Source organism: Zingiber officinale, chromosome 6B, assembly GCF_018446385.1.
Source record: "Zingiber officinale cultivar Zhangliang chromosome 6B, Zo_v1.1, whole genome shotgun sequence".
Lineage (NCBI taxonomy): Eukaryota > Viridiplantae > Streptophyta > Magnoliopsida > Zingiberales > Zingiberaceae > Zingiber > Zingiber officinale.
The window spans coordinates 23,879,236-23,904,213 of NC_055996.1; the positions used below are offsets into that span (position 1 = coordinate 23,879,236).

The 24,978-nt window shown below is 37.4% G+C and overlaps 1 long non-coding RNA gene across 1 annotated transcript; it reads left to right on the top strand.

Moving 5' to 3' along the window:
• Positions 1–743: 743 nt before the first annotated feature.
• LOC121990007 lies at positions 744–2,139 on the top strand. Its single transcript, XR_006114398.1, has 2 exons — positions 744–1,405; positions 1,875–2,139. It is a non-coding gene; the product is annotated as an uncharacterized LOC121990007 (long non-coding RNA).
• The last annotated feature ends 22,839 nt before the right edge of the window (positions 2,140–24,978 follow it).

Below are 24,978 nucleotides of genomic sequence, written 5' to 3' on the forward strand. Positions count from 1 at the left end.
TTTGGGACGAAAAATATTTGTTCCAAATTTTCGTCTCTAAATCATTGTTTTTTTAGTGATTGATATGGAAAATGAATTTGGGTATTTTTACTTTTAGTGGACAAATTGCGTATGTGACAAATTTTTTAAGTTCACTTGGGCATTAAAATAAATAAGGAATACAAAATCAAAGCAACATCACCTTAAAAATAGAATCAATAAAATATTTTTTTTAAAAAAAAATTGAAACAATTATCGATGGTCAATTCGAATTCGGGGTAAAAAAACATTGAAATTGGGAAAAAAAATACAAGTTAATGTATTAAAAATATGAATTTGTAGATAACAAAACCAAAATTAGAAAAAGTGCAATTTATGGAATTAAAAAATATAATTTTCTCTATAAATAATTCTATTATAGTAAAAGATGATTATACTTATCTCAGCCGCTCTTCACAACTCTTTCTCAAATTATGTGAAGGGAGATAAATTATGAGATCAATTTATAGATAACAATCAAATAACTAGAAGGTGATTTTTTTTCCCCAAAGATATGTATTCATCAGAAATTCTCCTTTCTATTATAATAAATTTGTCATCCAAAATAATTCTATTAAATAATATCTTAGTTGTATATAATTTTTATCTGATAAATAGTGTTGCGAGTCTACTGTTGCTTTCTTTTTATCATGAAAAAAAATGCGAGACCATAAAAAATATTTGTATTTTAATAATTTTAACTGATAGCGTTTTCTACCGCCGCAATACCGCCGGTCAATGTCTTCTCTTCCTTGTATCATATTTTCCCTTTCTTTTCTGTGCCCTAGCCGTCTCCATCGCCGCTCATCTTCCCTCTCGCGAATTCTTTTCCCCATCGAGCCGTGCCCTAATCTCTAATCTGCCGCTCCCATTGAGCATCGACGGTAGGACTCCTCCTCGCCGGCACAAATCCACTGATCGATCATCGGATCTGATCCATCGCTTCGAGCAGCGGCCCTCGCGCTACTACCTCAGCCCCTTTCTCCCTCACTGCGGTCATTCTCCCTGTGGCAACCTCGTGCCCTAGATTGGGTCCACGGCCCGACCGCCCCCTTTTCGACGCCTCCTTCCTTCCGAGCAGTGGAGATTTGGCCTAGGGCTTGTGTTCACCTGCACATCTCTTTCCTTTGCCTGATTCAGTCATGTAAGCTCTCTGCGACAATACTGACTTAGGGTTTCCGATGGCCGGATTTGAGGGCTGTCATTTTCCTCCTCTTGGTCTCTGCCATCGACGTCGCCGCCCCTCTGCTCCGATTCACCATCACAGCAAACGCTGTTGAGTGAAAGTCTTTGACTTATGTTGAGTTAGCTGGAACAACGAACAATCACTGCTACTAGGATTTTGGGCGTTGTTGACACTACTGTACCGCTACCGAGGAGCAATAGGGTAACAAAATCTTATCTCTTATTATACTTACAGCAGAAATTTATGTTAGAACGTGTTAATATGGAGTAGTTTGGTTTATTAGAGAGGTGGTGGGGAGAATAGATATGATGGGTGTGTTGAGTAGTAAATATAAATATGAATTAGTGATTTTGCTGATTCATGTATGTTGGATAATTGTAGTATGCCAATATAGAAGGGATAACCAATTGGATTAGATTAGTGAAGGAATTTATATTTGCTGTAGTTACACCAAAAACAAAAAAATGAAACTAGGAAGATTAGAAATGATAGATCCAAGTGGTTGCCTTAATAATTATGATTAATCGATGGATCTAATCTAAGTTTTGGATTAGACTCGAGTTATGTAGCTAACCGAGATTACTAAATGAATTAGGGTTCCTGGTAAATAAGAATTTGATTTAGCTATTTGATATTTGTGATAGTAGCTAAATTAAAGGTGTTGTTACAGGACTCTGATTTTGCGACGAGCTGCCTTACGTGAGATTACCTTTGGCACGCGATATATTGGAGGCGGGTACTTTGACTTATCTTCAAAGATATTGCCGTTTGATATGCATAGTAATATTTAACGAGTAGTAATATTTATGTTCATTTCTGCATTGGTATGTTATTATCTATTACCTGAGCATGTTGTATTTATTACCTGCTTTTACATTCATGTTCCTTTGATTATTTATGTCCTTAAGGTAATGACATACCATTCCTCATTATGTTCAGGACCTAGATTTATTCTACTATACCTAACCTGTGTACCTAGGATATTCTATTTGATTTATATACCTTTTGGTACACATTAAATAGAGATGGATAGGATTAGGATATTTCTATGCTTAGTGTCATGCACCATTTCGTATGATTGCATGTTGTGCGATAGTAGCTCCATTATTGTTGAGCACATCGCCGGTTACATGGATCTGCACACACAACCACTCATGGGTTAGTGGTTGTTATCAGGTAGGGTGTGTTGCAGCAGGTTGCTCTGTCAAGGGCTCCGTTGGTCCACTCATTGGTAGTGTGACGTAGTGTGGTAGCAAGAAAGGGATCCCTCCTCTGGATTGTCTCAAGGAGATGAGAACATTGAGCTCCCCCACTTATGATTTGAGGTAGGATGATAAGTGTTCTCCGACAGCATCCCGTCCACTCGATCACTCATCAAGAGCAGTGATGATAGAGTGCACGGTTGTCATAGCTCTACCCACTCGATTTCACCATCGTGTGTGAGATGGCTGATTGATGTCAGGGGTGACCATGTCATTGACATCATATGCATGATTACATTTATTGCTTGTGTTTGCTGCACTTTATTTGCTGCATATTTGGTGGATACATATGATTGACATGTATATAGGATCATGATACTCCTCGGTCTGACGATCTTGTTTACCTTATACCCAGGTCCTAGTTATTACAATTTCTCCCCTTTATTTCAGTTTTGCATTGTTCCTTTATATATATATATATATATATATATATATATATATATATATATATATATATATATATATATATATATATATAGGTTGTTAATTTTAATATATTTTTGTTAATGATACATAGTTGATAGACAGTCGAGGATTAACTCTATAGATGATTTCATTTTATAGGTATGGAGATACCAATCGGAGTTCCTATTCCCTATAGTTTGCGTTTGATCTTTTGATTTTCTTATTATATTATCTAGTGTATGGATATTGTATGGTCTTTATTTGTCGATGAGTTTTTATTTGATATGTTCTGCTACATGCCTGCCCGGGCGGCAAATGTGAGATTGGATGTTTGTTTATGATTTTTGTATTGTGTTGACAGCCGGAGGTTGAGATCATAAAAACTGCGTGGGTGCTTGTTTATTTCATTATATATTTTGTCTAACCATGTTGGCGGGGTATATATGTGGCCCTGAGGGCCTTGTAGTAAAATCTCATATTGTCATCCGTACAAGGGAGATATTGTCGAAATTCTTCTGACAGAGACTACCTGGGACATGACACCAATCGAATTGATTTTTCTCTATACCAAAGTTTCGAATAAATCAGTCGATTGATAATAAAAATCATTTGAATCAATTTGCTTCTGTATTAAAGTCAATTTTGGACAAAATTGATTGATGAATCAAACACTCTCGGATTATTATTTGTTCAGCTAATTTAAGTTTTTTGATTAAGAAGTGTTATTTACTTAGATTATTGATGTAATTAAAATATTTCTAACTAAAAATCAATTCTATCCTATTGTTAAGGAAAATATAATCTTTAATTATCGATTAGTTTCAGTAGTAATTACGAATAGAAGTAAAATAGGTGTGGCCGAAGTGCAATCCTCTGCCATTCCAGACGCGGCCCAGTTTTTCTTTAATTTAAAAATATAATTAATTTGCTTAATTTAGTTCAAGTTAATTGACATATGATGTCGTCATTCTAATGAAAACTCATTCAGATAAATTTAAAATGTTGTTTTATTATACTAAATTTTCTTAAATAATTCATATTATTTATTAAAATAGTTTCTTTTTGGAAAAAAATTCAATATCTTTTTTTGAAAGTGTTTCATCACTAAATATTTATAGATTTTTTATAAAAAAGGTTTTAAAATTTAAAGGTTCTTGGAATTAAAACCCGAGGAAAAATTACGAAGGGTGTAAATTGAAATTCTCTTTTACATAGCAAAAGAAAATCCCGCGAAGCATTCCATCAGATTGACACTCGGGCTCTATAATTTGTTTCGAATATCTTTTGTTTAATTATAGAGATTTTCATTTCTAAATGTGTTTCATCTTACTAACATGCCATAGGCTAAATAGAGAAAAAAAATCAGGGACGATAAGGTATTCAATGGTTATTCAAGCTAAGTATTTACTGTTTAAATCCTAACTATGATATATTGTAAGATAATTATTTTTAAGTGAGATGAAAAATTTGAAACATTGATGATGGATCAAGCAGCCTGGCAAACTTCTAGATTTGATTGATAGATCGGTCATTCTTAATTTTCTTAATTGTAAAATTTGAATACCTAAAAAAACTTATATCAAAATCCAAACATTTTAGCACCTGTGAAATTACCACCACCGCATCATCTTTCTTTTATCTGTTTACCTTATCTAGTCTGATTAATTTTTTTTTCTTTAATCTGTTTGCCAATGGAAAGCTCGATTCACTAATTCATTTTTAATCAACTTGAAAAATATTTAATTTATATTTAAAATTATCAAATTAGAATCAAATTCAAATAAAGTTGATAATTTTATCAAGTTAAATTTTAACTCATAATATTTTATTTTTCCAAGATATTTATGAGAACTTGAATCCAGCTCATTATTTAAATATACTCAAATTAAAATAATTAAACTGAAATTTAAATTATTTTAAAATATAATTCGATTCGAATCCCAATTCAAACTATCCAAACTAAATTTAAACTTAAATTTTATTTCAAACCAATCATATATATATTTTAAATTTAAACTCAAATATAAATATTTTTATATTACTCAATTATTCAATTCGAGGTGATTTATATACAAAATGAATTGGATCGGACCTAATTTTGGCCTGTTTAGACCGGCTCGTATATCTGGAATGGGTTAGAAAATTCGTGAAAACCACAATCCTACCCTCTCCTACCTCCTTCCATTTCGTGATCCCGCTCTGGAGCGCCCTCCGTCCCTCGCCATCGTCTGTCGGCCGCCGCCGCACACCGCCTGCCCCTTGAGGAGTAGTCCATTCGCTGCTACCCTTCTATCGCCTTCTCCGTAAATCTCAACATCCATATCCACTTTACACTCGTATCGTCCCTTTTTCGGAACAATCAAGAAACCAAATTCCTCTCTTGCAGCAGTAAGTTCCAGTCTCTGGCATTGAATCAACATCGACTAGCAGTCTTTTTCTGCGTTGTTCTTGTGAAAACTCTCCTTTTATATTCTCCAGCGGCCCTTGGTTGCCCAATTACATCGTTGATCGGCTAGGAGATGTTCTTCTTCCACCTTCAGCGGTCTATTCGTGGTTGTTTCTACAAATTGATGCAAATAAGTAGGTTTACCTTCTTTTTTCTCGAATTGGGTGGAAACATTGAAGAATCGAGCAGTAGGATAGGGAGGGAGTGTTGATATTACAGGTTGTGTGTGGTAGCACTGTAGGAGAGTCACGATAATCTATTCGATAACTAGTAAAATTAAAATTTTAGCTGTTTCAAGCGATACTTTTGGAGTGAATATATTTAAGCTAATGTTGTGTTACTCTGTTTGGTTCTTGTGGGATATTGAATTTAGGGATAGGCGATATAAGAGGTAGGTTGAATATTTAACCCACATTTAAAACTCTGTGGTTTAGTAGTTTTTAAGCTTAAAAAAAAAGGTAAATCCGCTACCTTAGCGGCCCCCCTAGTGCCGGCCCCACGGATATAGAGGGAGGTTCATGCAGGTACACAGGCCATAGGCGCATGGCGGGGTAAACCTCAGGTCGTCAGTTCCTGAGAATCGACCCCTGGCCATTACACCAGAGATACCATGCGCCCACCATCCACATTATTTAGGTTGATGATGTCCCCTTGAGAAACTCATAAGGATTATCATGTAAACTCTGCATGTAGACTTAGTCTGACATGATAATAAAGTTTAGTGGTACTACTTTTGGACTCAGATGTTAATTAACTGAGTTGTCAGTAACTCATTTAATTAACGGACACACGATATCTTATACACGGGGAGATTAACACACTCATAATAAGAAGGAGTCCATGTTGTAATATGTGATTGGTGCGGTAGTTCAATAATAACCCTTTAGTGATATGAGTTATTATTGATGGATTTGAGTTGGGTGTTCGGGATGAACACGGGAAACCTAAGCCCATCAGGAGGCCTAAACCAATTCTTCCTCTAGGTCCCTGTTATAACTTCTATATATAAAGTCTCGCATCCACCTATTCATAACCAGATTTTGTTAGGATGTATACTAAAAACCAAGCTTTTTGTAAACATTTATTTTGAAATAAGAATCACATTGGTCAAATATCTACACTTATGCTAAATGTAGTTGTCTATTTAATTTATATTGTAGATAACATGTTGTGTTGTGCCACACAGAATATCATGTTATCAGTTCCTTATAAATTATAAATAGTATTTCACAACTAAAATGGAATGGGACAAACCATTGGAATGATTGTAGTGTGATTTGGTATTAGTTTATCTTAACTATAGAATTACACTAGTACACTATATGTGTATTGAGCAGGACCATTTGAGATAATTTCTTTTTATACTGACTACATAAAAGAACAAAACCTTTGTTATTATGGATGCACGTGCTCTAATTTCCGATATAATAACAAGCACATATACTTAGTATGTATTTCTTTAATTTATCACTGAGTGAGATTTAGTTCGTTAAATCAATAGGCCGGATAAGTTGGAAAATAATATTATTTATATGGTGTATTGTTGATTACAGAAGGAAACTGTGTCTTAATAATATAAGTTGATGATGTCCCCTTGAGGAGCTCATAAGGATTGTCATGTAAACCCTGCAGGTGGACATAGTCCGGCATGACAATGAAGTTGAGTGATACTACTCTTGGAGCTAGAAATTAATTAAGTGAGTTGTCAGTAATTTATTTAATTAATGGACATTCGATATCTTAAACACAGGGAGACTAATGCACTCATGATAAGAAGGAGTCCATAATGTAATTTGGGATTGGTGGTAGTTCAATAATAACTCTTTAGTGGTATGAGTTATTATTGATGAACTTGAGTTGGGTGTTCGGGGCAAACACAGGAAGCTCCATCAGCAGGCTAAAATCAATTCCTCCTCTCGGTTCCTATTGTAGCCTCTGTAAAGCCTCGTATTCACCCGTTTTCGTTTTGCTTTCTACCCAAGAAAGGGACTGGCCACATCCTTGCTTGGTGCCCAAGCAAGGGGCCGGTCAAGCATTTCTTGTTGCCCAAGCATAGGGCCGGGCAAGCCTTGCTTGATGCCCAAGCAAAGGGTCGACCACAATAAAAGAAAAAAAAAAGGAAAAAAGAAAAAAAGGGGTTATGAAAAGTGAAATTTTTTCTCTCAACAGAATTCTAAAAAAAAGCTGTTAATTTTTCTCCTTTTTTATTTAGCGCCAAGGGTTATAAAAGGAGAGGAGGTTGTGCCACAAAACATCAAGTAAGAAGTGATAAGTTTTTCTCCACAACCAAAATCCTCTCCTTTTCTTTCCTCTAGGGTCGGCACCCCATCTCTTTCTTCCTCCCTTTCTTCCCTCTAGGGCCAGCGCCCCATCTCCCCTTGGTGGTCAGGACTTGGAGGAGAAGAAAAACAAGAGAAGAAGCACCTAGGTGGCCGACGGTTTGGAGGAAAAGAAGAAGAAGGAGGCGCCCTTTTGCTTTGCATTCTTTGGTGGTAGGTGGCTTGGAAAGGAAGAAAAGATTCGGGTGTTTTGTCTTGGTAGATCGTCGCCCACACGACGTCCAAGAAGAGGAGAGGAATACGGCAGAAGATCAAGAGATCTTTAGCTACGAAGAAAGGTACAAGTAGTTCTTTAATTCCGCTGCGTATCTAAGTTTGTTTTCTTCGTGTCGATTTTGGATATCGATTTTGAATACCAACACAAGAGGCCAGTGATCTTGTGCTTCAATAAAGGTGCGCTTTGATCAATCAAGAACTTTCTTGATTGATCAAACACATGTCTGATCGAGCATGTAGGTTGCTAGAAAAAGTTTTGTGCTTGTACAAATTTTTATACAGGGGATTTACACAGAACGGAATTCCCAGCGCCAACATTTCTCACCTTGTATGGGTCGCCCCCTTTCCTCTCCTAGCTAGGGCCGGCGACACTTCTTCTTCTTGGTGGCCTGCGGCTTGAAGAAAAGGAAAAAAGAGGAACACAAGGAAGGAGAGGAAGAAGAAGAAGAATGTTGGATCGAGAAGCGCTAGAGGGGGGGGGGGGGGGGGAATAGCGCTCGTGGCTATTTTCGTTCGATTATCGGAAAACTATCGGAGTTATTAAAATGCAGCGGAATAAAATAAAGACAAAGACACAAAGGGATTTACTTCGTTCGGAGCCTAAGGCGACTCCTACTCGAAGGCCCGCGATCCTTGATCGCTTCCGGTGGGCAACAACTATAATTCGTGAAAGTTACAGATTAATTACAATTCAAAGCAGTAAAAGATTATACCGACAACAGAAAACTAAATCTGAAGCTCCGGGTTGTCGGGATGTCGTTTACAGCACTTTCTGGATCGAGTCGTTAGCAGCTTGTCGCAAGGAGATTGCTTAGAAGATTGTTCTTTTTGAAGCTGCACCTCAACCCTCCTTTTATATGCGGTTCCGGGCGCCTGGATCCCTTCCGGGCGCCTGGAGTGTGACGTGGCCAACCAACCAGGATGCTCCACGTGGCGAAGTCGCGCAGGGGATAAACTCTGGTCCCGGGCGCCCGGACCTGTTCCGGGCGCCCGGACCTCCGGGCGCCCGGACCTCCGGGCGCCCGGACACTCTTTTTCCAGCAGGTTCCTCACCTGCAAACAAAGGTTAGTCCGAGCAAAATACCCTGCAAGACAGTGTTAGAATATGATAAAACATAGTAAGGAATAAACGACAGTCTTCGGACTGTCCGAGTCTGACTTTGGATTTCCATCCGGAAACCCTAGGTCGACTCGACGCCTACTGTTCCCTCTGCGGGGAACGCGTCCTCACCTACTCCACTCAGGAGATTTACCTGTTGCCAGTCGATCCTCCAGATCGACTGGACTTTTGCTCAGCACTCGACGCTTCCGGACTTTCTGCTGGACATCCGCTTCCCGGCCAGTCCAGTCTTTCACCTGGTTCGCGACACCAGGACTTTTCACCTAGGGTTACCACCCCCTAGGACTTTTGCCTGAAGCCATCGACCTGCCAAGACTTTCCGCATAGGGTTACCACCCCCTATGACCTAGGGTTACCGCCCCCTAGGGTTTTCCCTTTGCCTAACCGCAGCTAGGACTTTTCTCCACCTAGGGTTACCACCCCCTAGGACCTAGGGTTACCACCCCCTAGGGTTTTCACCTGCCTAACCGCAGTTAGGACTTTCCTGAAACACTTAGTCAAGCACGTTAGATCACAAACATCTTAACTTTGAATCCTTTGCCATTATCAAAACTCAGGTTCGATCGTCGGATGCTTCCCGCACCAACAATCTCCCCTTTTTGATTATGGCAACCCAAATTCAAAGTTAAGTAAAACAAACGCATGAATATATCAAAAGGTTTAAGTGAGCAAGCTTAAGTACATAAATTCAAATAAAAGCATAACTTAAGCTAACACTTAAACTTTGCGAAGCTCCCCCTTAATACAGGGCTTCCTTTTACTTTTGAATTAGATTTTGATCTTTACTTTGAATTTCCTAATTATGAAAACTTTGAATTTCCTACTCTCCCCCTTTGTCATTTATCAAAAAATAAGCCAGTTTTAAGCAATTTTTAATTTTTCTTGAAAAAATTAGGCTTATGAATGGTAAATTACTTTGGAAAAAAAATTTAACTAAGTTTAAAAGGTTAATATTTAGTAGACTATTAAGAATGATTTTAGCCACTTTTGAAACTTAGTTGATTTTTGAAATATACTTGGCTAAATTTTGAAAAGCAAAAATTATTTTGAAGGCAGTGAGTAAGAATTTTGCAAAAATATGATTTTTAATACTTTAAGGTAAAAAGAACTTAGTAAGAATTTATAAAAAGTTTGATTTGAAAGGTTAGCTAAGTTTGCAAAAGTTTGAAGGTTTTTATATGAACTACTTAGCTTAGTCTTTTGCAAACATTGAATTTTGAAAATATAGCTTAAGTTAAAAAGACACTTAGCTTAACAATACTTATTGTTGAAAAATTAGGAGTAAGAACTTGTTAATTTTTAGGACGAAGAGGGGGAAACTAAATGTTTGATTTAGTTTATTTAATCAAATTCAGTTGGTCCTTAAGTTCAAGCATGAGTCAAGTTAACTAGATGTTAAGATATCTAAGTTGTTTTGATCAGGTATCAGAGCTCTAAAGTACAAGCATGCTCAATCTTAGACGTATAAGTTGATGAAAAGTTTAAAGTTTTAAAAAAAATTGGATTTGCTTTAACTTTTCAAAGAGTTTAACTGTTAAAGATAATTAAAACTATAAAATTTATTTTAAAAGAAACTTAGCTTGACTCCACTCACTCCCCCTTAATTAATGCCACATTAAGTCCTGAGGGTTCTAGAGTCCAAGCATGTAAATTAAAAAATAGTTATTTTATATTTTCCTAAATTACCATCTCACCCATTCTAGGTTTTCAGGCATGATTAGTTTATGAGTGAGTGTTAGATAAAGTTAACTTTGTTTTAAAATATTAAGAATATAAGTTAGAATTCCAAATAAGTGACCATTTAATTATTTTGAAGATTTAAGAATTAATTGAGTTTAAAATTTCAAATAACTTCTGAAAAGGGTTTTGAAGTTAATCTTTCAAGGGATTTTTCAAATGATTTTGAATGAGTTTTTCAAAGATTTTTCAAAGGATTTTTAAATAAGTTTTTCAAAATGATTTTTGAAAGACTTTTCAAATAATTTTGAAATGAAGTTTAAAAAGATTTTTAAAAGTGATTTTGAAAGATTTTTCAAATGATTTTGAAATTAAGTTTTAAAAAGATTTTTAAAATGATTTTGAAAGATTTTTCAAATAATTTTGAAAGGATTTTTGAAATAATTTTTAAAAGTATTTTTGAAATGCTTTTTAAAAGTATTTTTGAAATGATGATTTTGAAATGATTTTAAATAATTTTGAAATTGAATTTGAAAAGATTTTTAAATAATTTTGAAATTGATTTTGAAAAGATTTTAAATAATTTTGAAATTGATTTTGAAAAGATTTTAAATAATTTTGAAATTGAATTTGAAAATATTTTTAAATAATTTTGAAATTGATTTTGAAAAGATTTTAAATAATTTTGAAATTGATTTTGAAAAGATTTTTAAATAATTTTGAAATTGAAATTGAATTTGAAAAGATTTTTAAATAATTTTGAAATTGATTTTGAAAAGATTTTTTAAGTAATTTTGAAAAAATTTTGAAAAAAATTTTCAATAATTTTTTAAATTGATTTTTAAATTCCTTAGTCATCTCACCCGATCTAAATTTTCAATCAGGTAATCCTATAATTGTTGTGTGATGAATTATGGTTGAATTTTGGGGTAAGGTTTAACTTTGTGTTAGATTCAGGTTTAGGTTTGGGTTCAACAAGTAAGCATTCTTTGGATAAACTTCTGGGCTATGGTGAGTCACAAGGAACTCATTAAAGTAACCATGCCTTCGAGGTTTCCCAAATAGTCCTACCCATTAAACTTAATACTAAACCTTGGTCTAACTAGTTAGGATCCATTTAAGGGTAGCTTCGGTCAGTTCCACTTGGCCAAATGCACCAGGTCGAAGCCATATCTTCCTAGACATGCGATGCCCAAGCTTCCCTAACGTACTATCATCCAAAAATTTCACCAGTACCGTGGGTCAAGTTAAACCTAACTCGTTTTATCTAACCTTAATTACCCTGCCGGGTAATCTACTCTTGTTTTACCCATTTCGGGTAAATTAGGTTCAGTTACCCTGTCGGGTGGTTCAGTTGGAGGTGCCAGCTAGTTTGAATCCACCATCTATTTTTGAATTTAGAATTTCTTATTTTTATTTCAAATTTTGATTTTGATTTTGATTTAGAATTTCGAATTTAGGATTTCGAATTTTTGATTTAGAATTTAGAATTTAGAATTTAGAATTTTGAATTTGTAATTTGAATTTTGAATTTTGAATTTTGAATTTTTGAATTTTAAATTAATTTCGAATTTTGAATTTGTAATTTGAATTTTGAATTTTTTGAATTTTAAATTTTGAATTTTAATTTAAAATTTAATTTGAATATTAATTTGTATTATGTTCTTAATATTGTTTTTCTATTAGCTCCCCCTGGATCATAGCCTCGATATGGTCTATCAAGGTAATAGACTTGATCCTTCGGGACCCAATAGTGACCAGTTCCAACTTGATTAACCAAGTTGGATTTTGGCACCCATGCTTGGACAATTTTTTTATTATTTCTATTAACTAGCGATAAATATGATTTGTATTTTATTTTAGTTTTAAATCCAAGTTCAGTTTTGTTGTAAACGGCTTGCTGTTTTCCAAGAATCAGATCCAGATTCTTGGAACCCATGGTAAACCGTTCCAACGTGTCCTTGAGTTCTTTAATTTGAGCTTTCAAATTGGAATTTTCTTCCTCAAGTTGTTGGACTTGAGTTGAACTTCTAATTTGAACTGACTCAGTTAAAGAGATCGAGTTAGTCGCTTCCTTAAGGGCTTTTACCTCCTTTTGGAGCGACTTAACCCGGACGTTGGATTTAGCCAACTTTTTTAATAAGTAAGGAATTAAATTTTTTGAATCATCTAAATCAATACTAGAAAGTAAAGCACTTACAGTGGTTTTGGGTCCTTCGGAAACGAATGCGGATTCGTGGCTTCGCTCGGACTCTGTTTCTGACTCGCTCTCCGTTTCGGATTCGAACTCAGACTCGGTGTCGATAATGTTCGCTAGTACTGGTAGAGCAAGAAGGCTCGCTTGCTCTTCTTCATCCGACTCGGATTCGTCTGAAGACTCAGACCATACCTTTTCCTCTGTCTTACTTGTACCTACAACCATCGTAATACCTTCCTCGGCCGAAGTAGTATTATTCTGCTCATCTAATTCAAATAAATCATTTATTAAATTATGCTTACTTACTTGAGCGTCGGAAGTGCCCTCGTGTAGTTCCATCAACTTTTGCCACAACTCTTTTGCACTTGCGAAGGGGCCGATGCGGTTCAGTTCTTCATTGGTTATGCCACATTGTAGCATGCAGGTTGCTTTGGCATCGGCTTCAACATTTTTCATTGTGCTAGAATCCCAGTTGATGCATGAGATAAGTTCTCCGGTGTCGTCACGTGGAAGTTCGAGTCCGGTCTGGATGATGATCCACATCTCGACTTGCGTCTTGAGGTGGTATTCCATCCGGTTCTTCCAGTATCCAAAGTCCTCGTTAGAAAAGAGTGGCGGTCGGACGGTGCAGAATCCTTCTTGGAATGTCATTTTAAAATAACCTTGCACACAAAAAAATAGAAAAAAAAATGTACCAGGACTTATCCTGGATTAGCAGTGCGGTATGGAAGGATAGAAATAGAAGTTCACCAGTTTCGAGAAAAAAATAATAAAATAATAATAAAATATCATTAAAAATATTTAAAAAATATTATTTCAAATTTTGCCAAAGTCAATATTTTATTAATACTAATAAACCTTGAAAGGATGAAAATGAATTTTTTGAAAATAATTTTGGAGGGAAAAAAACGAAAGGTGTAAGGTTATATTTTTAACCTATATAAACGACAAAGCCACGAAAAATGCTTGAATGGTGATTGCACCAATTCAAAGCGACCCCGCTCTGATACCAATTGTTGGATCGAGAAGCGCTAGAGGGGGGGGGTGAATAGAGCTCGTGGCTATTTTCGTTCGATTATCGGAAAACTATCGGAGTTATTAAAATGCAGCGGAATAAAATAAAGACAAAGACACAAAGGGATTTACTTCGTTCGGAGCCTAAGGCGACTCCTACTCGAAGGCCCACGATCCTTGATCGCTTCCGGTGGGCAACAACTATAATTCGTGAAAGTTACAGATTAATTACAATTCAAAGCAGTAAAAGATTATACCGACAACAGAAAACTAAATCTGAAGCTCCGGGTTGTCGGGATGTCATTTACAGCACTTTCTGGATCGAGTCGTTAGCAGCTTGTCGCAAGGAGATTGCTTAGAAGATTGTTTTTTTGAAGCTGCACCTCAACCCTCCTTTTATATGCGGTTCCGGGCGCCTGGAGTGTGACGTGGCCAACCTGTTAGGACCAAAAGTAGCTAGAGGGGGGGGTGAATAGCTCGTCGCGTGCTCGTTGCTCGGTGTTGCTTGTTTCTTCAAGAATGCGCAGCGGAAAATACATAAACAAAAACAAACACGCTAACACTAGGAGTTTACTTGGTATCCACCTCCAACGGAGATGACTAATCCAAGGATCCACACCACGCACGCACCCTCCACTATGAAAACACTCCTTTTCGGTAACTACCGAGGGCGGAGAAGCCCTACAAGACTCTCAGTACAAGAAGAAGAAAGGGTAGTAAAGAATAAGCAAAAGCTTACAAGAAATGCAGTAAAAACCCTAGCTTCTTCTTCTTCTCGTTGCAACTCGCCTCTTGACTTGGATGAACCTCCAAGAACCTTCAAGAACTGGCGGTGAGGAGCTTAGAGAGCTGTGGAGGAGCTGGAATGAATCTGAGAAGAATCGTGAATCTCTGAAGAAATCGCTTGCCAACGGCTATAAGCGCCAGCGGTCGAATCCCAATCGATTGGATTGCTCCCAATCGATTGGGGAGGCTTTGGATCGATCCACGGATCGATCCAGAGCGCCTCTGTGCTCTGGAAAAACTTCTGGATCGATCCACGGATCGATCCAGCACTTATCACGCGAAGCAGCAGCGTCCCAATCGATCCACTGATCGATTGGGACCTCTGGATCGATCCACGGATCGATCCAGAGAGGTTCTATTCGTGGGGACTCACCGGATCGATCCGTGGATCGATCCAGATCTTCTGGATCAATCCACGGATCGATCCAAACCTGCTGGATCAATCCACGGATCAATCCAAACCTGCTGGATCAATCCACGGATCAATCCAAACCTGCTGGATCAATCCACGGATCAATCCAAACCTGCTGGATCAATCCACGGATCAATCCAAACATTGGTTTTTGCCCAAAACCAAGCCCAAAGCCCCCTAAACCAACATCTAGTCAACCATGACTTGTTGGTACATAAGACCTAGCATCCGGTCACCCTTGGCCAGCTAGGACTCTCTCACCAAGTGTCTGGTCAATCCCTTTGACCCACTTGGACTTTTCTCTTCTTGCCAAGTATCCGGTCACTCCCTAAGACCTACTTGGACTTTTCTTCCTCGTGCCAAGTATCCGGTCAATCCCTTTGACCTACTTGGACTCTCACCAGATGTCTGGTCAACCTTGACCCATCTGGATTTCTCTTGCCTGGCTTCACTCACCAGGACTTTCCCAATTGCCTAGTTTCACTCACTAGGTCTTTCACCTGGCTTCACTCACCAGGATTTTTCTCCTGCCTAGCTTCACTCACTAGGACTTCCCAATTGCCTAGCTTCACTCACTAGGTCTTTCACCTGGCTTCACTCACCAGGATTTTCCTCCTGCCTAACATCCCAGTTAGGACTTCCCAATTGCCTAGCTTCACTCACTAGGTCTTTCACCTGGCTTCACTCATCAGGATTTTCCTCCTGCCTAACATCCCAGTTAGGACTTCCCAGTCAAGTATCCGATCATCCTTGACCTACTTGACTCTTCTTCAATCAACCTTGCATTGTCAAACATCGAAACCCAAACCAAGACTCAAGCTTGGTCAACCAGGTCAACCTTGACCTGAGGGATGTTGCACCAACACAGCCAACCAGGATGCTCCACGTGGCGAAGTCGCGCAGGGGATAAACTCTGGTCCCGGGCGCCCGGACACTCTTTTTCCAGCAGGTTCCTCACCTGCAAACAAAGGTTAGTCCGAGCAAAATACCCTGCAAGACAGTGTTAGAATATGATAAAACATAGTAAGGAATAAACGACAGTCTTCGGACTGTCCGAGTCTGACTTTGGATTTCCATCCGGAAACCCTAGGTCGACTCGACGCCTACTGTTCCCTCTGCGGGGAACGCGTCCTCACCTACTCCACTCAGGAGATTTACCTGTTGTCAGTCGATCCTCCAGATCGACTGGACTTTTGCTCAGCACTCGACGCTTCCGCAGCTAGTCCAGTCTTTCACCTGGTTCGCGACACCAGGACTTTTCACCTAGGGTTACCACCCCCTAGGACTTTTGCCTGAAGCCATCGACCTGCCAAGACTTTCCGCATAGGGTTACCACCCCCTATGACCTAGGGTTACCGCCCCCTAGGGTTTTCCCTTTGCCTAACCGCAGCTAGGACTTTTCTCCACCTAGGGTTACCACCCCCTAGGACCTAGGGTTACCACCCCCTAGGGTTTTCACCTGCCTAACCGCAGTTAGGACTTTCCTGAAACACTTAGTCAAGCACGTTAGATCACAAACATCTTAACTTTGAATCCTTTGCCATTATCAAAACTCAGGTTCGATCGTCGGATGCTTCCCGCACCAACAAAGAAGACTAGAAGGTGTCCCATCCTAGAGACTCCTTTTTGTGGTCGGCGGTTTTGGAAGAGAAGAGAAGGAGGGTGGTTTTGTTCTTGGTAGATCGTCTCCCACACGACGTCCAAGAAGAGGAGAGGAATACGGCAGAAGATCAAGAGGTCTTTAGCTACAAAGAAAAGGTACAACTAATTCTTTAATTCTGCTGCGTATCTAGTTTCGTTTTTCTTTGTATCGATTTTGTGTATCGATTTTGAATACCAACACAAGAGGTCAACGATCTTGTAATTCGATCAAGGTGTGATTTGATCATTTAAGAACTTGTTTGATTGATCAAACATATGTTTAATCGAATATGCGGATTTCTGAGAAAAGTTCTGTTCTTGTATAATTTTTTATACAGGGGAATTTAAATAGAATAGAATTCCAACGCCTTCAAATCTGTGGTTGCTTTTTTGTTTGGGTTTATGGGGGGAATTTTCTCATGGTTAGGGTACTGGGCAGTCTTCCTGTTTGGGTAACATTGGTGGAATTCAGCCGTCTCTTTTTATATCAACACTTTATTTTCTCTTGGTTAGTCATACTACGCTGTTATGGTTTGTTTTTTTTTTTTTTTTTGAGAATTTTTGTAAGTTGTATTATGTTGACGTATGAGATATGGTAATTTAAATAATTGATGATATTTTGCTCCTCTTTCAAATCTGCTTAAAAAAGGTTTTAGACTTCCACATGTTAATTTAATGTTCTCCCCTATTTCTGTATGGGATGCAGGTTGTTAGTCCACGTCACTCGTCGACAAAAAATTGGCTTACATACTGCAACCTCAACTCCGACTTCAGCCAGTCGGTCCACAACCAGTTCCATCGAGGTTTCACCTACGAAAATGTGGAATCTTTCTTGGATATCATTCAATAATGTGCAGAAATCTAGGAGACATTCCTATGCGATTCCCTTAACCATCTTCTCTATGTAGAACGACTCTTGCTTTATGGTTTGAGACAGTTTATTATTTATATTTTTTAGTTTTAGTTTCAAGTTTTTCATTAAGACTTGAATAATTTATGGGTTCATTTTGTGCTTTTGTGCAGCGAGGATTTTACACCTTCAATTCACATGAGAGTGGAGGTTTAATTCCACCATGAGTTGTTAAGAAACAAGTCTTCTTTCGCCAGATTGTGCTTTAGGTATTTTTCTCTTTTTTTGGGTGGGGGTGGGGGCACTTATCGTCAACTTCTTTAGATATTGTTCTGATTTTATTTTTTTGGTATTTTAATCTTCTGCATTATATTTTTTTGTCATTGTCTTATATTTTATTCAATCGCATGATATAGTTGCTAAGCATAAGATGACCGTGTAGATCATACTGTTGGAATAACTTGGATACTTGTGTGTATCCTAATGTTAACTCAGTTGACACTCATGCTATAACATCAATATGATGGAGGTAAGTCATGCCTTATGATGTATTTGAGAGTCGTATCTTTGGGTCAAAGTAAATCAAACGGCCAGCTCAAAAATTAGTTTAGGCTACACGGCCCTTCTCTTTTTCTTACCTTTAGGGTATCTCCAATCGGGATATTTGGAAGAGATATTTCTTAAATATCCTCTCTCAAATATCCCCCGTTGTGAGGGATATTTGAGGGGTGATTGGAACTCTTGTGCCCGGTGATTTCCCTTTGTGTGGAGCCCACCAATAGGTGGGCTGCCATATTTTTATTATTTAATTAATATTTTGCATGTTCGGTAATGTTGAAATTAAATGTTGGATAATGTCAAACGTTTGTTTTTTTTTTTTCCGAACGTTGAGCGTTGAAATTAAAATCGAACGTTAATCGATGTTCATTTTTTTTCAAACGTTGAGCAATGTTCGTTTTTCCCCTATATATACATCGTTTCTTTCATCGATTTTCATCACTTCCATAGTCATTGCCTACCAAAAATTTAAAAAGAAATGGATAAAAATTCTGGTCAGTATTTTAGAGATTTGTTCAACTCTCCAAATATCGACGAAAATTCTAGTGAAAAAAGTTCTCGATTTCGTCCCCAATATCCTCAATCTTCAATCCTTAATTTCTATTTCTCATTCAACATCCACCAAATTTCTAATCTTTTCCATACTCGCCACCATATTACCATAATTTTCAAAGTTATCTAAATTTTTTGAGTGGCGACTCTCGAGCTCCGTTTTATACATATCCTCCAGAATATTGATATAGTAGTCAATATTTCATGCAAGCTCCATCTCATGGAATTAATCCGCTTCAATCATCAGAGATTTAATTAAATGAATCAAGAAGAACTAGTGTTGATGCAACTGACAGTGATAAAGGTACAGAAATACCTTATGTAGTCTCCGATTCACAATGTCCTCCATTCTCATATGGAATAGGGGTCCGACAATATTATTCTCAATCAAGCACTAGAGATGGGCAACGAATCAGATGAAGACCATAACAAACGAATAGTATGGACAGTAGCAGATGATAAGATCCTTGCAACGACCTATACAATTATGAGTGAAAATTCAATAGTTGGCCTGTCTAGAAGAGTGAGTCTTTTTGGAAACGAGTGGTGACATACTACAATACCAATCGAGATAAGGGAGCTAAAAAGAAAACTGCGGAGAAAGCAAAATCACATTGAGCTTCGTTGAAAAAGATCGTAAATAGATAAAATGGAATCTACAATAAATGACATAATGATCGACCAAGCGAATGGAGTGACAAGGATTTAATGGTGCGAGCTCATGAAAAATATAAGAGTACTTTTAAAACTACTTTCCAATATGAACATGTGTGGAGAATCGTGAAAGATAGTCCGATATATGCTCCTCAATCCTCAAAATGACGGGCTACAAAGAAAGTAAGAACATCAGAATCATCAGGTGCACACACTGACTCTTCTAATCCAAACACAACTGTTGATATAGATGATAGAGAAATCGATCTCGTCCAATCAGACAAAAAGTAGCAAAGAGGAAAGGTAAAAAAAGAGTAGGCTTAATTGATGCATTGAATCAGGCTATATAACAATCAATGACACATTTGAAAGAGTATAATAACAATAAGAAAGTGGATTAACTCATCCAAGTACATTAACTCCTCGTAATGGACACACGAGGCATGACAGATGATCAATTTCAAAATCATCTAGTGATATGTGAACAACTGAAGAAAAAATTAAACATGTAGTTAATTTTCATGATTTATTTTATCCGCTCCATATTTATTTTATTAATTTTAGTTTATTCTTATGTGTTTTATTAATTTAATATGATTTGTACCTCTGTATTTCAATTTTAAATTTATAAAATATTTGTATTCGTATGATATAGTAAATTTATATGTCTTCTATTTTATTTTTCTTAAAATTAAATGTAAGTTAATAAAATGGTCGTGGACCGCATAAATATTTGGTTGGTGAGATATTTGATTGTGGAATTGGAGATATTGGAGAGTGAATATTTGATTGGTGGAATATTTCATTGTGAGATTTGGGATATTTAAATAGTTAGATATTTAAAGAATGATGTAAAAATAGGGACCATAAATATTTGGGAGAGATATCCCTAACCTTTGTGGATGCTCTTATATTTGCATGCATAAGATTGGGTTTTAGAAGACGTCTCAGTTTATTGGGTAGAGTTTCTCAGACATGGAAGCTAAGATTTTGTTTTCATCTTGACACTTTTAGCATCTTTGAATTTTGATGTGATGTCGTACGTTGGTGTTTTTGTGGGCTATCTAATGACGTCTCATGCTATGGTGCTATTTTAATATGTATATGATGTAGTTCTTTACTACTAGCATCCTTTTATTGTATGTCTATTATGGCTTCATTCTCTTGGTGTTATATTAATGTTCATCATGTGATTCTCTACTGTTGTAGTTCCTTCATAGTATTGAACTGATTCCATACTATTGATGTGATATTTTATTTCTAAGATGTTGATTTAACATTTTTGATCTTCTTCTATACCTATTGGTGTTATATCAATAAGGACATTCAGAGAGGACAACGAAGAACCAACATCATTTAGAGAGGCTCTCGAGGGTTCAGTAAATGACCAATGGTAGAAGGCCATGTAGGAAGAAATGGACCCAATGGAAATCAACAAGGTCTGAGACCTAGTTAGCTCATCCAATGATAGAAAGGCCATTGGAAACATATGAGTTCTCAAAATCAAAAGGAAGGCCTATAGATCGATCGAGAAGTATAAAACTCATTTGGTAACCAAGAGTTATACGGGCATGACTATGAGGAGATATTTTCTCTAGTAGTCAAGTTTACATCGATTCATTTACTTTTAGCGATTGTCGCTTATTTGGATATGAAGTTACACTAGATGGACATTAAAGCTTCTTTCGTTAATGGGAATCTAGATGAGGACATTTACATGGAACACCCCCCTAGTTTGTTCTAGTAGGTCATGAAGATAAGGTTTGTCGACTTCAAAAGTCAACATATGGCCTAAAACAATCATCTAGACAGTGATGCCTAAGATTTCACGAGGAGGTGCTATCTTACGATTTGACGATGGTCGAAGAGGATCATTGTGTCCATCTAATACGATGAGATAACTCTTTTGTGATTATATCGTTGTATGTGGATGACATATTATTGGCTTAGAACACCATTGAGTATTTAATAACCATTAAAATATAGTTGTCAGCCAGCTTCGATATGAAAGACATGGGTGAAACTGAGTTTATCCTCAGAATACAGAGGGGTCGCTCGAGAAAAATGTTGGCTCTTTCACAAGGAAAGAGCCTACATTAAGAAAATTCTCGAGCGCTTTGGGATGAGTGAAAGTAATCTCATAGATACTCCAATTGCTAAAGGAGAAGGCTTATATGGAAATGTTTCCTAAAACTCAGGAAGAAATAAAGGGAATGAGTAAAGTACCTTACTATAGTGCAGTTGGAAGTCTTATGTGTGCAATGATGTGTACTCAACCGGACATATGTTATTCAGGCTAATCTTAGAAGGGTTCATTGGAGAGCAGTAAAAAGAATTTTCTGATATGTTAATGGAACTGCGAACATATCCTTGTGTTACGGAGGAGGCAATTTGCGCCTTGTGGGTTACTAAAATGATAAATGGGAAGGCGATCTGGACAAGCAAAAATCAACATTGGGGCTTAGCTTCTTGATTAATGGCGGGGTTATCTCATGGAGAAGTAAGAAACAAATCTATGTTGATCTATCTACAATGGAGACTGAGTTTGTGGCTTGCTCCGTAACAGTTTAAGAAAGTGTTTGGCTCCGAAGATTATTATATGATTTAGGGATTATAGTGGATAGTGGGAGGCTAATAATGATTTATTGTGATAATCAAGTTGCTATCGCTTACACTTGAGATCCTAAGTTTCATAGTAGAATAAAACACATAGACACTAGATATCATTTTATGAGAGACATCATTGAGAAGGGTGAAGTGACCATCAAGTATATTTCGACATACAATATGATAGTTGTCCCCTTCACCAAATCCATCTCTCAAGATCGCTTCATAGGACATAGAGAGTCATTAGGTTTGAGTATCTTATAAAATTTCTCAGTTTGTACTTTATTGACGACATTAATGCTTATTAATTAACTATATATATGATACTCGCTCGATTCGGGTTCGGACTCGTCTTCCGATTCGTCCTCTGACTTTCCTTCGCGGGCCATTAATGCGAGATGACTCTGGTGCTTCTAATCTTCAGTCTCCAATTCTTCCGAAGACGAGTCGTCGCACGTCACATTGAGAGCCTTTTTGGTCGTCTTCATTTTATCGTTCTTCGATCTCGGGCACTCATTCTTGTAATGCCCCTTCTTGTTGCACCCGAAGCATGTCACATTTCTTAGTTCGATTGGAGTGTTGATCCTTTGCAGGTCCTTCTTGCTGAAGCTCTTCTTCCTCCTGGTGAATATCTTCCTTACCAGGTTCACCAGGTACTCTTCGTCTTCAAAATCTTGGTCAGATTCGTCTTTGGGTTCAGGCTTGTTCTTCGTTCTTTCCTTGGAGGAACCTGCAAACAGAGCAATACTTTTCTCGGATCTAGTGTTAGTCTGCTCATGTAACTCTAATTCACAGAATAGTTCGTCAAGTTTTAATTTAGACAGATTTTTTGAAATTTTGTAGGTATCCATGATGGATGCCCACAGAGAGTTACGTGGAAAAGTGTTTACACGTACCTTATCAGATCTCGATTTTCCATCTGGTGGCCTATCACGTGGAGTCCGTTGAGGATATCCTTGATCCTCGCGTGAAGCTGACTCTCCGTTTCTCCTTCCTACATTCTTATGTTAAATAATTTATTTAATAAGAGATCGCGTTTCGTTACCTTTGCGTCGCTTGTTCCTTCATGTAGCTCGATCAACTTGTCCCAAAGTTCTTTTGCGTTCTGGTGCGGTCCTACCCGATTCAGCTCTTCCCTTGTTAGCCCGCATTGTAGCGTGTTGATTGCCTTGTACTCCGTCGATGCTTTCTTCATGTCTGGAGTCCACTGCTCCGGGTCTAGTGGATTTCCGGAGTTGTCGACCGGCGCCTTGTAGCCTCTATTGACGCTGAACCATTGGTCGAACTCCGTCTTTAGGTAGACCTCCATCCTTTTCTTCCAGTACAGAAAATCGTCCTCGTTGAACAGGGGAGGACATACTGTGCTGAAGCTTTCAAGCTGCGACATTTTAATCTGCACACCATCAAACAAATAGACAAGAGAGGTCCCAAGACTTGGTCTTGGATTAGCAATGCGGTAGGGAATAATATAAAAGATGAATTGGTGTTGCATCAATTCAGATAAAATGTAATGAAAAAAAAATCCCCAAAAGGTAATAATACCAGTTTGGAATAATGCAAAAAATTAAAAACCGACAAGGAATGAAGAGAAAGAAAATAGCTTCACCCCCTGTCTGATTGGTGGTTGCACCAAATCAGAGCGGTACCTGCTCTGATACCACTTGTTGGATCATGATTGTTCGATAGAGGGGGGTGAATATCGAATTAAAATTTATCGAAGAGAGTTAAGCACAGCAAAAAAAGAAACGAGCCAAAGACGACTAGGCTGTGCATTCGGTCAAAACCGAACCGATCAAACCGAATAAACCGAACAAACCGAATTTCTTCCGAACCAACCGAACTGACCGAAATTTTTTAAAAACCCGAAATAACCGAACCGATATAATTTCGGTTAATTCGGTTTTAAACCGAAATAACTGAATTTATTTTATTTTAAAAAACTCATGAACTGCTTACTGACAAGAACGATCTCTCTACAACGATCTCTCTACCAACCGAACAAAATAGTCATCAGGAATCTCCTTACACCGCTCTCTCAGTTCCTTAACCTCTTCATTGAACCCCTCTGATGAAGGATCTGGAAGAAAATCTTGTGGCTGCCAACATTTCTCAAGAGGCTTCAAATGCACCAATATGTTTTCCTCTGCCCAACCTTCCAATGATTTAAAAATTTCAATCTTCAGAGTTCAGAGGAGGCAAGGAATGAGCGATCTGGACATGCACCGAGCGAGGAATGAAGAGTTTTTTGGGCGTCTCCACCCTAGAGGAACAACTCAAGCTCAAAAAATGTATATAATTGGCAGGAGATCATATGTAAACCATCATAGATTAAGTTTTCATGGATGAACAAGATTAAAATGACAATCTCCACAGATTCGGCCTTCAGCTGGTAACTTTAGAAGGCCATATGCAACGACCAATTTCTCACTATGGGTAGACAAGATCACAAGACATACTCTTTTTGCTCAGTCTCAATTATATCTTCAGTTTTAACATGATCAAAAATATACTTTTTAAAAATCATGTATAATTTTTCCCCAATCAATAAAATATAAAAATTTATAATCAAGTAGAGATAAAACAAGATTATCTTAGTAATGAACTGAGAACATATCTGAATATTACCAAATTTGCTGGATAATTAGAGTCATGATAAGGAAATCAAGCTCACTTCATGCAGAAATAAAAAAAAACTAGTCTTCACAACTTGTTATGTTCACAACAGCCAAGACAATACAGATTACACTTTTCTTATCAAAAGATAGTTTCTTATCCAACTTGAATTGAGTAGAAGCATTGGAGGGCTTGACCTTCAGTCACTCCTTCAGCATCGTAAGCAGTCGAAGATGATGCATATATTTTTCTAAAGAAATGAAAAGGGAAAAAGAAAATAATTAGAACGGTAACAAAGCATCTTGAATTTGTGTTGGCAGTTTAATGATAAGCAAGCTCGATTTAGAAGTGGTTAGAATTTGTATAATAACAAATGTTGGGAGGAGTTAAACCTTTCATGATGACTCATGGTCATGACACAAAAT